The following is a 12,369-nucleotide window of genomic DNA, read 5'->3' as shown; positions in this document are numbered from 1 at the left end:
TGAAACTGGATTCTGGGCTCACACTTAGAAATATATGGAAGAATGTGGCAAAAGTATCCAGGGGAAAGTGGGAGCATACGTTTTGGTGCATGTTGGGTTTAATATCCCATCACAGTTGACAGTATTGATAAAAAACACAACTACTGAGGTAGCAAAGAAAAATGAGGATAGGGAGGTGAAGGCAGCATTATCAAAACTGTTAGAGGTACCAGCAGCTTGCACAATGAGAAGGAGACAGTGTGGGATTATAACGATGGGTTGTGGCAATGGAAAAGGGAGAAGGTCTTGGCACTGGAAGGCAGGTAAGCAGAGACATTGTAGATAGGAAAGAGCTGTGCAAGGATCAGACTGCATCTAAATACTGAAGGGACAGCAATATGCAACAATGGCTTGAAGAGGTACATCTGAATAAATGTACATTTCAGCTAAGATGATTTGGGAAAATAGCAATAGTTAAACCTATACCCAAACCCTCAATCATTCTCAATCAAATGATTCTCAGCTAATGTTTATATGACCAGCCCTCAGCAAACTATTTCAAAACCTGGTATGCAACCCATTCTTTGAATACTTTAAGAAACTACAGTATCCTTTCTCTCTACCAACATGGATTCTGCTCAGGTAGTAGACATGTACAAAATATGATTAAAGGCCTACCAAGCAGATACTTTTTTCACAGATTTTTCCAAAGCCTTTTGATGAAGGAGACCTCACCTTTTGTTTACACTCCCTTCAGTTAATAGGAATTAGATGCCAGGTAACATATTGGTTGAAAGCATTTCATACAAACTGCCAAGTAAAGGTGAAAATAAGTTCAACTATTTCTCTTTCAAATCCTCTTCTCAAATGCGTTCAGTTCTGTTCTGTTCTGTCTTCCATATTGTCATCACTATTTTTCAACAAATGTCCTACAGACCACCTCCCAATTATTTTGTATGGTGATGGCATGGTTATCTACAGAACAAGTGCACCCTCAAGTATTATTAAAAAAATAAATAAATAAAACATTTAGAAGGGGGCTGCATAATGTAATCAGTATGGCTGGAAGATTTCAAACCATACTCAAGAAAATGACATCTGTACTTTTCTGTTACCCCGAAAGGTTGTCAAGAGTGTGAAAAAGTTGGGCTGTTACCTGTACTTACTGAGAAACAATTAACACAGTCCAACAATAAAAATACTCGGATGTTTGGCTCAAACCACAAAGATTAAAGCTAACGGACACATTTTTTGAACTAAGACAATCATCTCATACTTTTTCCACAGAAGGTAGACCTCTCATAGGCAAAGTAGTTCTTATGCAACTATTAGAGTACAGTATATCCATCACTGCACCAGCCTACAGATAATATAAATTCTGTACAAACTACACCTAACCTTCTTTCTGATGTCATAAATCTCGCTCTACAAAGAGAGCACCTTTGCTCAATGCTAGCAAATGGGTCCTACTCAACCACAACCCCCCCCCCCCTTCCAATTGCTGATCTAGACTATAAACTGATAAAGCTTGACTCATTCCCTTTCTTAGCCAGTAGGGTCTTAGGAAGATATAATTCAAGCAACCTAAGAATATTCCTTCCTTCCACCTTGACCTCCAAATCCCACATAGCAAGCTGCATTTAACCAAGGAGTAGTTCTCTATATTATTTTCAAGTGTCAAGATTATTTAAGCATTTTGTTTCACAAAACAGCAGTAAGAGACAAACACTGGTAACATAATTACACAATATAACATATATTAAACAAATTGAAACAGAAATGAATTGCATGTATTTATATTCACCCCAGCCACTGAAGGCAATATCAAAAAGATAAGTCCTAAGGGCATGTGTAAAGCCAGCCAGTGATAAGCAGTATCACGACCACTGCAAGTTCCACATATGAGCAGCCTGGTAGTAACATTTTCAGAAACCAGAAGTCTCAAGATTACCCCATGGAGCTGCCAGTAGCCCATTGGAGGACAAGCACTAAAGCAACATAGTAGTAAGGTAATAGAAGCTTCTTCAAATAACAGTGATCCCTGGTCATGAATGAATAAATAAACTAACACCAGAATATCTTATAAATAATCCTGTAGCAAACTGGATGTCAGTAAAGACTGTGTAGAACAGGAGTGATATGCTGATAATGTAATTCTGCACCATCTGTAAGAGACTCAGCATGGTGGTAGGGAGTCCTGGGTGCAGGGCATTGCAGTAATGTAGTCATGAACATTAACTGCAAGATCAGCTTGAGGCATCAAATGTTTAATCCTGGAAAAGCTTCAAAGATGGTAATAAGAAGACTTCACTACGATCGACTCCTGATCCCAAAATGTCAGCCAGGAGTCAAGAATGATATTGAGATTCCATAGCTTACCAACAGACCTAGGCTTATTATCATCATACTAGATATACTTAGGCATGTTCACAGTGGAAGAATCTGTCAAAGTTGCGTGTAACACTGAGGCCTCAATCTTGGCGGTGTTCCATTTTAACACATTTATGGTTAAGCATAATTAATTGCTTGAAGACCATCAGCCAGAGGGCACATACTAGTTATATCATCTTGTGGAAATGCAAAGTAGATCTGAGTATCAGGGCACAGCTATAACATGCTACTGTTCCATAAAGCTTCCTAAAAAGAAGCACATCCACTGTGACTGATAGTGGATCCCTGTGGCAGTCCGCAATCAAGATTTTGCAAGGAAGACTTGGTCCTAACCACACTGATTAATATGGGCAGGCATGCAGGTATGCAGAAAATCAGTCAGGAACCATAGCAAAAGTACCTCAATAGATATGCAAATGTTCTTTACCAATGCCAATACCCACAATGTCAAATTCTTCCGAGAGATCCATGAAGACAGTTACTGACTTATGATTGTAGTCTCTTGCCATATGGCAGCTGTTAAATAATATAATGGCAGCAGTCTTGCTACTAAGGCAAGTGCAAGAACCATACTGAACGGGATCCACTAACTGTGAGACTGGTTGATTGATGCTTATAGACAACCTTCTCCAAGAAGGTAAGGCTAGAGATTGTGTGGTAGTGGTTTAACTTGCTTAGGTCCAAAGTTGTTTTTTGTAGGTCAGGATAACTATAGCTTCTTTCAAGACTGATGGAAAGATTCCATCTTTTGAAGAAGTAAGCCCTGTCTGATAGCTTACTGGTTCCAGTGCTTTAAAACTTCCAATGATCAATTCCGAAGGACAGGAATCCAGTCCACAAGTCGCCAGCTTCATATTTAAGATAACATTAGTGAACTCGTTGAAATCAGAATAGTGAACATCAGCCAAGACTTTGTAGATTAGGTGTTGGAGTTACTGCTCCATCCTTCGGGTCGGCTGGAGGAAGAACCAATCAAATTTATTTATTTATTTTTATTTAGTTTACATTTGTTTACCAGGATAGTCCGACTGGATAAATGTCCATTTTCAGCAGATATCTGGGGAGAAAAGCTCCAGTAGAAAAAAATACATAGATAACACAAGAAGTTAGATAACATTACATGATTTACACAAGATGTTAGATAACATTAGAAAATATAAGACAAGGTGTTTTGTACAATGGTTTACTAATGTTTCCTAATAGGGACTCACAGATCTCATGGTCAGACACAATTAAAAGCAAGAGACATCAGATTGGAAGCAGAGCTTGGTTAAGTAATTACATATTACAATATTTACAGATTGTACTTTCAGTTTATAACTTAATCAGGGTTGGTACATGGGCAAAGCCAGTTCACTTTGAAATACTGTTTGATGTTTTTTTAAGACACTTATTGAGGATTGCAGGGTTATATAGTTTGGCAATGAATTTCAGGATTTTTCCAACAAAGTTGGCAAACAGGGATTCACCAGCAGAGTTATTAGCTTTGTGGGTTTGGACCAGTAGTTTGTTGGCTGATCATAGGGATCTCAAGTTGTTATATGGCTTAATAATATTTATAAGTGAGAGGGTATGCTCAGGGTGGTATAATATTTTATGCACTATTAAGAGCTGATTGAATTGAATTAAGCTGGGTAGTTCTAACCACTCTAGTTGCTTCAGGTTCTGGCAGTGGTGGGTTCTATAGGTGGAGCCAGTGGAGAATCTGGCAATGTAGTTGTAGCTATAGGACAGTTTACTTAGTTCAGATTTGTTAAGGTTTGAGAGTACAGGTGAGGCATATACAAGAGTAGAGAGTAGGTGTGACCGGGTGATAGCAGTTCTTGCCAGTGGGCTTAAAAATGTCTTGTTTGTATACAGAGATCCAAGCTTCTTATTGATGGTCTGTATGGTTTTGTTGACCTGTAGGTCAAATTTAAGAGCATTATCTATGATAATCCCTAGAAGCTTGGTGTGGGTATCTGGGGAGATAGTGGTACAATTATTTGACGTGACCAAGAATGAAAGTATGGTGGCTCTACTAGTGGGGGTGAAGAATAGAAGTTTAGTTTTATTGGGGTTCAGCAGTAGGCATTGGTTGGTGAGCCAGTTTTCAATAGTATTAAATGTACTTTGGGTTAAGATTTGCAATTCGGATGGGGAGGTGGCTGAGCATATCAGAGTGGAATCATCTGCATATTGAATGCAGGTAGCTTTAGGGATAGCAGTGTGAAGGTTGTTGATGAAAATAGAGAAAAGTAGTGGACCTAGTACAGAGCCTTGAGGGACACCGAGTGTGAGAGGTAGATGGCTGGACAGTTTGCCCTGCCATAATACCGCCTGTTGTCTACCAGTCAGGTAGGACTGGAACCACTGGACTGAGTGCTTATTGAGGGAAATTGACTTTAGAAAAGAATGAGAAGTTCATAGCTGACAATGTCAAAGGCTTTTGATAGGTCAAGAAAGAGAGCGGAGGATAGCCTATTGTCATTCCTGTTTTGGTTTATGGCATTACTAAAGGAAAGGAGGGCTGAGGTGGTGCTGTGGTGTGGGCTGAAACCATGCTGGGAGTTGAATAGTAAGTTATTTGGATCTATATTAGAACATCAAAGTTTCAAAACTTCGAATGTTTTAATATCGACCCCAATTCAGCGAAAGCTGAAAACATCGAACATACAGAACAGCGAATTTTTTCCTAGGGAAAAAATTTGCTGTTCCAAAACACATACACACAACACAAGCACACCAAACAAACAGCAATCCACCCACATACACCTAAAATTTTACACCTAACCCTACACTAAACTATATACACACCACTAACTATCCACTTACCTTAACCCAAGCCCTAACCCTAAGGTCGATCACTATCACACACTCACCCGCGCCCTAACCTTAACTCAGCCACCCTGACCTAACCCTCACATCCACACAATCGCACACTTACCTGAGCCATGCCCTAACCCTAACTCACCTAACCTGCCCTAACCCTCACGTCCATACAATCACACACATACCTAACCTGCACCCTAACCCTACCTCACCTAACCTGCCCTAACCCTCACGTCCACACAATCATACATATATCTAACCCGCACCCTAAGCCTAATTAACCTAACCCGCACTCAATCACACACTTACCTGAACCCGACCCGAAACTTTCCACCACAGCGCTGAAAATACCGAAGCAACAGAAACGGACAACCAAATTCTTTCCCTAGGAAAAAATTTGGTTTTCTGTTGCTTCGATATTTTCAGCTTTTGCTGACTAGAGGTCAATATTAGAGCATTCGAAGTTTTGAAACTTCAATGTTCTAATATAGACCCAGTTATTCTGTGTAAGGTATTGCATTAGTTGCTTGTGTACACATTTCTGCATTATTTTTGGCTAGTGGGGAAAGAATGGCAATGGGTCTATAGTTGGATAGTTCTGTAGAACTTCCTCCTTTATGGAGTGGAATGACGTGGGATATTTTCCAGAGGGAGGGGATAGTGCTTTTGGATAAGGTTCTGTTGATCAGGATAGATATGGGATATGCAATGGCATCTGCAGCTATTTGTAGGTACTCTGCAGGGAGGAGGTCCGCAGAGAGGGTAGCAGGTTTCAGTTTTTTTATAAGTGTTTTGATAAAACTAGTGGATATGGGTTGGAAGCTAAATTGGGGGTGATTAGTGGGTAGATTATGGGCGGGGTTTAAGTTTGTGGGGGTTATTTGAGTTGCTAGGGATTGGATTGTTTCAGTGAAAAAGTTATAAGTGCCAGCAATGGTCTCTGGAGAACTATGGGTGTGGTTAGCCAGGGTTGGGGTGGTAGAATGACCTGGATGAAGAAGTTGATTTAAGCCTGCCCAGAACATTTGAGAGTTGTTTTGGTGTTTTTGTAGGAAATTCTGGTAGAAGCTTTTTTTATCACCTAATGTAGGTGATCATGTTGTTGACAAAATGTCAAGCAACAGACTCACATTGTGAACTGGATAAAGACCTTCAGGTGGCTAGACAGGGTAGGTTGCACAGTATCCTCACCTCACAAAAAGCACTGCTGGCTGATTATCTGTCAAAAATATTTCTTTAGATAAAAATAAGTATTTTTCTGTGTGATTTCTAACTGATTAACAACATAATGCTCACCAAGTAAAAGTCTATCACTTAATACCCTCCCTCTGTGTCAGTGATGCTCCAACCTGCACCCAGATCTACAGAGGAGATAGAGACAATGGTCATACCATCACTCATATCTCCTTGTAGAAACAGGGTAACATGACTTGGAACTCCGAATGCCAAAATCAAGGAAAAATGTTTATTATAGTCACTAACCAAGGCATCCAGTGACTCTAGACCACTCTCTGACAAGAACTGAAGGACCACACCAGAAACAAGTTCAGGACTAATATGGTTAGTATTATGAACACACTTAACTTCAAGATCATGCTGGGACCATGAGACTGGTTCCACCACCAAATCTAAGTTTGTCACATCCATTAGAAAGATCCAGTCCAATGTAGACCTATGTTTATGATTTGCAGAGTTAATAACCTGAACAATAGCAAAACTTTTCATAATTCTAATTAATGCATTGGTTACAAACACAAGCTTATCATCAACCCAGATATTAAAATCACCTAAGACAACTAGGTGCTGACTGTCAATGAGAAAAGTAGTGAACTTTTGTAGGGAAGTCCTCACACAACCTGGTGGATAATACTAAAGAAGAAACCTATAGTTTGCTTCTGTGGTTAAAAGTTCAAAATACTTTGTCTCTTGAGTGTCAACCTTGGTCATTCTTAGCCCGACACTGCCACAGACTGCAAGCCCACTCCCAATTCTGCCCTTTATATGGTAACGTATAACTGTAGTCCTAGCTCCAGAAGTTGGGGAATCTATTCCCCCACAGATCTCATATCCAAATGTTTATTCAAAATTAAAAACCTTCCTGTTCAGTCACAATGCAAGTGCTTTCAAATAAACAGACACATCACTTAAATAATTCAAAACACAACTTATCTGCTCCTTTTCCATCTAACCATTTCAAATGCCTGGTTCATTTAATTTCCTCCCTAACTTTTTTATACTTAATCTTCTTTTCCTCCTGCCCTCTACTCTTTCACTCTTTCATACACTCTTCTCCAGTGTAATTATTCTACATACTTCTTCCTTCCTACCAAACTATCACACATTTCAGTAGTAATTACATATAATGTAAACGATATACCTTTAAGTGTTAGACTTCCTTCCATTGTTTACTTCTTCTGTAAATAACACCACATCTTATCTGATCTGTAGTTGTTTAACTTTGCAACCCAGGGCTGAACCTGAAAATGGTCTACGTGGATCAGTGTTCTACCCTGGTCAGCAAACAAATAAACAAACAAACTGATACGCAGAGATGTAGCTAGGGCAGGGCCAAAGGGGCAGCCACACCATGCTCGAGGTGTTAGAAGGTGTGACTGGAAGATGTAATTGATCAGTATTGCACTATTGGCATACAAAACAAAATTGCTGATAGTACATTTATTGTCTTTGTGGTTTAAGATGTAGTAGGCCTCTCCACACAAATGTGACAATTGGTTTGCTACTTTTTTTACAAGAAAGACATTGAGCTTTTTTTCTATCCTCAAATATGACAGGACTTTATTTTTGCTCCTCAACAGATCGGGGAATGGATCATAGTTTTTTTTGCTCATCAGCTCAGAGTTGACTAGAAGAGATCCAGGAGGATCAAACCTGAATAATAGTATTGGCCCCTCACAATTATGAGACCATGAAAGATGCCACTGACTGAGGACTGTTTCCATAGTATGCATGCACAAGAAAAAAAAAAAGGAATCCATCATTGATTCTGTTTCTCACATAATAATCTTGTTGCATTTACATCATGATCTCAAAACCATTATGAACAAAAGCCATTTATGAGATTGTTTTGTAATTATCCAAATATTCAGGACCAATCCTGGACTTTCTAAAGTTTAGGATAGCCTCCTTCAGAATTGTTCTGTAAAGGAAACATATATATGATTTGGTATAACACCAGACCCATCATTAACATGCAAAACTTGTACAAGAAGGGTTGGCAAGAATCTACCGACTAGCAGAAGTGCATATAGTGGAAATGAGAGTCACAAAATCATTGCAGTCAGGTAATGAAAAGTCACACCAACCCAAAGAAAGTAAAACCACAAGCCAGTGTAAAACAAAAATACCAAAAAAAATGTAAAATGGTTCCATTAAATGACAGAAGGGAGACACTTAAGATGTCTAGATTAAAAACCTTCATTCTTTAATTACTAAGGAACAGAACTTCATCAGAATGAGAATAGTATCAAACATATCAGTTTAAAAACCTTTAGATTTAGTCACATCACTTACTAAAACTGCAATAGCAACACCGCATTCAACATTTGAACCAATCACACACTGATATAAGAAACACAGAAATCTCCAGTGTTAAAAAGTGGGCAACATTTCTTAAAAAGAAAAATTTCTTAAAACCCAAGGACAGTTTACTTTACTATGAAACCTCATAAGCCTTGTGAGCACACTGCAGTGTGCCGATCTGATCAAGTCAAACTTTGCAGTAATGTACCAATCTGCAGTTCATACTGCTCATCAGACAAAATCTTCCAGGTGGTAAAACAGGTCAGACTCAACAGCCCAACCACCACATGGAAAACAGCAGCTACTTTACTCATAACTATAAAGGTCCCTTATTTTTAGAGATGCCCCTCATTCTGGCTCAAAAGTTTGCCTCTCCATCATAAAATGTAATCTTGTTGAAAAAAGCTGGTAGATTACATCTAGTAAATGTTGATGATCATAAATAAATATTGATAATAATTACATAAACAGAATTTTTACTTGACAAAGTATACGGTAATTCACATCATCTTGTTCTATCAAATGTCTAACTTAATAGTTTGTTTGTGTCTTTCGGCTTTTCCCGGTTAGGAGTCGCCACAGCGGAACTCCCGTCTGCTAATGATTGGCAGTAGATTTTTACGTACTGGCTTGCCGGGTCTAACGCACAACCTTCAACGAAGGAATGCCCATTCACGCATGTCGCCACACAGAAGATGCTCTAACTGAGAATCGAATGGGCAACGTCTAACTGTGAGGCGACAACACTACCGCAGCACCACCACCGCAGTACAAATGTGTAACTTACTTAAAAAGAGTCTCTAATTATTATTTTTTTCTTGGTTCCTAATTCAGGAGGTAAAATGACGGAAGCTTTGGTTGTGCCACTGAAGAACTCTTCAGAGAAAAGTATAAAGTTTTCTTCTGACAGATCTGCACCTGGTCTGCTGTAAAATGGTTGACCACTAATGGTTTGTCACTAAGCAGACTGATATGATGCCATTTGCATTATAATCTTCAGCCAGTCTTAAGGTCTGATGCTCAAGATTAATCCATGGCTCACTTTGCACAACCTGGTCAGCTGATACATAAATTGGCAGCAAAAAGATCAAGTTATTTCATCATTGCCATATCATTCACCTCAGCGAACCCAGACTAATCACTGACACAGCAGTCGTGCAGCTGTTGGTGCAAAACACATAAAAAAAGATCTAGGGTGATCAGAAAAAAAGGCTTCAATAGTGCACTAGACCAAGGGTAAGGAATGCAAACTGTATCTAGTGGCCCATAAATAGAACAAGGCAGTGATCATATCAAGAGGCAGGCTCAGCCACCATGCCTCAGGTTATGACACCTAGCTGGAGCACCAAGATTATGAGCATGCACAAATCTGTGGGTAGCAGAGGTAAGAGCATGAGCAAATCTGAATGACTTCATAAAGTCATTCTTCTTTTACCAAAGGCACTGTCTCCTTATCTGTTCTAATAGTGAGGTTACAAGGATAACCATACTGCAGAGGTCAACTTGGGGGGGGGGGGGCAAGGAAGTCCATAAACTCTTTTAGGGACATCCTCGCAATGCCTGCTATACAGTAGAAGAGGAGTTATCCATAGTTGGTCCTGTACATGTCAAAATGAAAGGAGTTAGTAGCCCTAGTTTTTTTTTTTTAATTTTTCAACTCAATATCCAAGCAATAAAGTATTGCAGCCCAGACTCAAATTAGTGCTTTGTGTTCCAAAATGGGAAACCCAGGCTGTAATAAAGTTTCAAATGTGGGACCACGCTTGTTATCCAAATAGATCTGTACTATAAATGGCAGATATGAACAATGCAACAGGGTGGCTATAATAATCATCTCATTATGGAGGGTTTTGATATTTGATCTCAATACCCTTCCTAATGCTCTAGGGGGACAGCAGTCACTTTTCTATCTCATCTATATCTGCAGGTAACTCTCACAGGACAACATTGAGCATAATCATAAAATGTTCTGCATCTCTGTGGAACTATGTAGCATTGGTATGAAGCACTGACTCAGACTCCAAAGACCTCCCCCAATTTAACTGAAAGCAACCATGTGTCTGTGTGTGTGTGTGTGTGTGTGTGTGTGTGTGTGTGTGTGTGTGTGTGTGTGTGTGTGTGTGTGTGTGTGTGTGTGTGTGTGTGTGAGTGTGTGTGTGTGTGTGTGTGTGCTTATTAATACCCAGCTTTGTGTACATACACACCATGTTTCAGAAAACCAGGAAAGGAGAAAGGGACAAAGGGTCACCAACTGGTCCCTGTCATGTACCATGAGAAACTCGTAATTCAGAATCTAGGATATCATTATTGACAGAAGTTATGCCAAAAATCCAGCTTGAACAAACATAAAATAATGAAAAACTAACAGTATAATAATTACAGCTAACATTAAAATAACTAAGACACTAATAAACTGTAGAAAAGTGTATACTATGAACTGAGTAAAATAAATGAATAGTTTGTGAATCAACCCTAGTGGCCTGTTTTGAGGTACAACCATTCCTCTCCAAATTAAACAAAAGTCCAGAGGTTTACTTAAAATGGTCTTATAATCAGAGTCAATAAAATGTAAAATGATCTGAAATAATGACAATGCAGCAACAGTTAATCAATTAAGAAAAATATTGACTTTTAATGAAACCCAAATGATTTCTAGGTCACCACGACTCAAAGGTGTCCAACTGTATAATTAATAGCCAGAAGAATGGTAGTATCTGTCAGTAAGTTAAACAGATCCAGAATGCTAAAAAATAAATGAAAATAGCCTACTGATACTCATAGGCATAATTAGCGGCCAAACATGGATAAAGTAAATACCCCCCAAAAGGCAAAAAGATGAAAAGGCTACCGTGGATACAAAGGAAGATGAGGTTAACAGAGAAAGGATATGGCATAAAAGAGGTGGAAGGGAGGGGGTCAGGAGATGGAAGAAGTATGCAGAAAGACAAAAAATGAAGTGAAACTGTAAGAGACACAGGTTAAAAGAGAGTCAGCAGAAAGCGTAAAGGATTCTTCTTCAGGTATACAGCATAAAGAAGGCAAGAAAGGACACGGCCAGAGTGAAAAACGATGGGTAAGAGATCAAAGAAGCCTGGAAAAAACAGAGGTACAAAATTGATACTTCATTTCAGTCTTTATGGAGGAAACCAAGGGGAAGCTATTATGCCAGGAGGGAGGCAAGCCATACTGGGGAGAACAGTGGATGGTCACCAGAACAGAAGGAGAGGAGTCTGTGAGGGAAATAGTGTTAATAATGGAAGATGAAGCATGTAAAACACAAGGATGAGTTAAGCCTCAGAATTCTCAAGGATGTAGTCAATGTGCACAACATCTGACTAAGATTTAAACAGATCACTAGCCACTGCAGAAGTACATCAGGTCTAAAAGACATCAGTTCTAGTACTCATTAATGAGGTTAGGCTAAATTCTAAGAGTTACAGATCTATTAGCCCAACATTCAATACAAAACTACTGCAGTCTGCATGTCATGGGGAGAAAGAGGCTTACAAGAGTAATGGTCTAATGCTTTCATTCTTTGAATGGGCTCAAGAGGAATTAGTAATAGGTAAGCAGAGACAGTTCCAGTTATCAATTCAATGGGCCACTCAATGTTCCTCTTTACATTTTTGGTTCCCAATACTTTTCCAT

The sequence above is a fragment of the Protopterus annectens genome, chromosome 4.part0 (genome assembly GCF_019279795.1).
Source record: "Protopterus annectens isolate FY-2018-M chromosome 4.part0, PAN1.0, whole genome shotgun sequence".
Taxonomy (NCBI): domain Eukaryota; kingdom Metazoa; phylum Chordata; order Ceratodontiformes; family Protopteridae; genus Protopterus; species Protopterus annectens.
The sequence above is the reverse complement of the archived record's forward strand: the minus strand, read 5'-3'. Positions refer to the sequence as shown.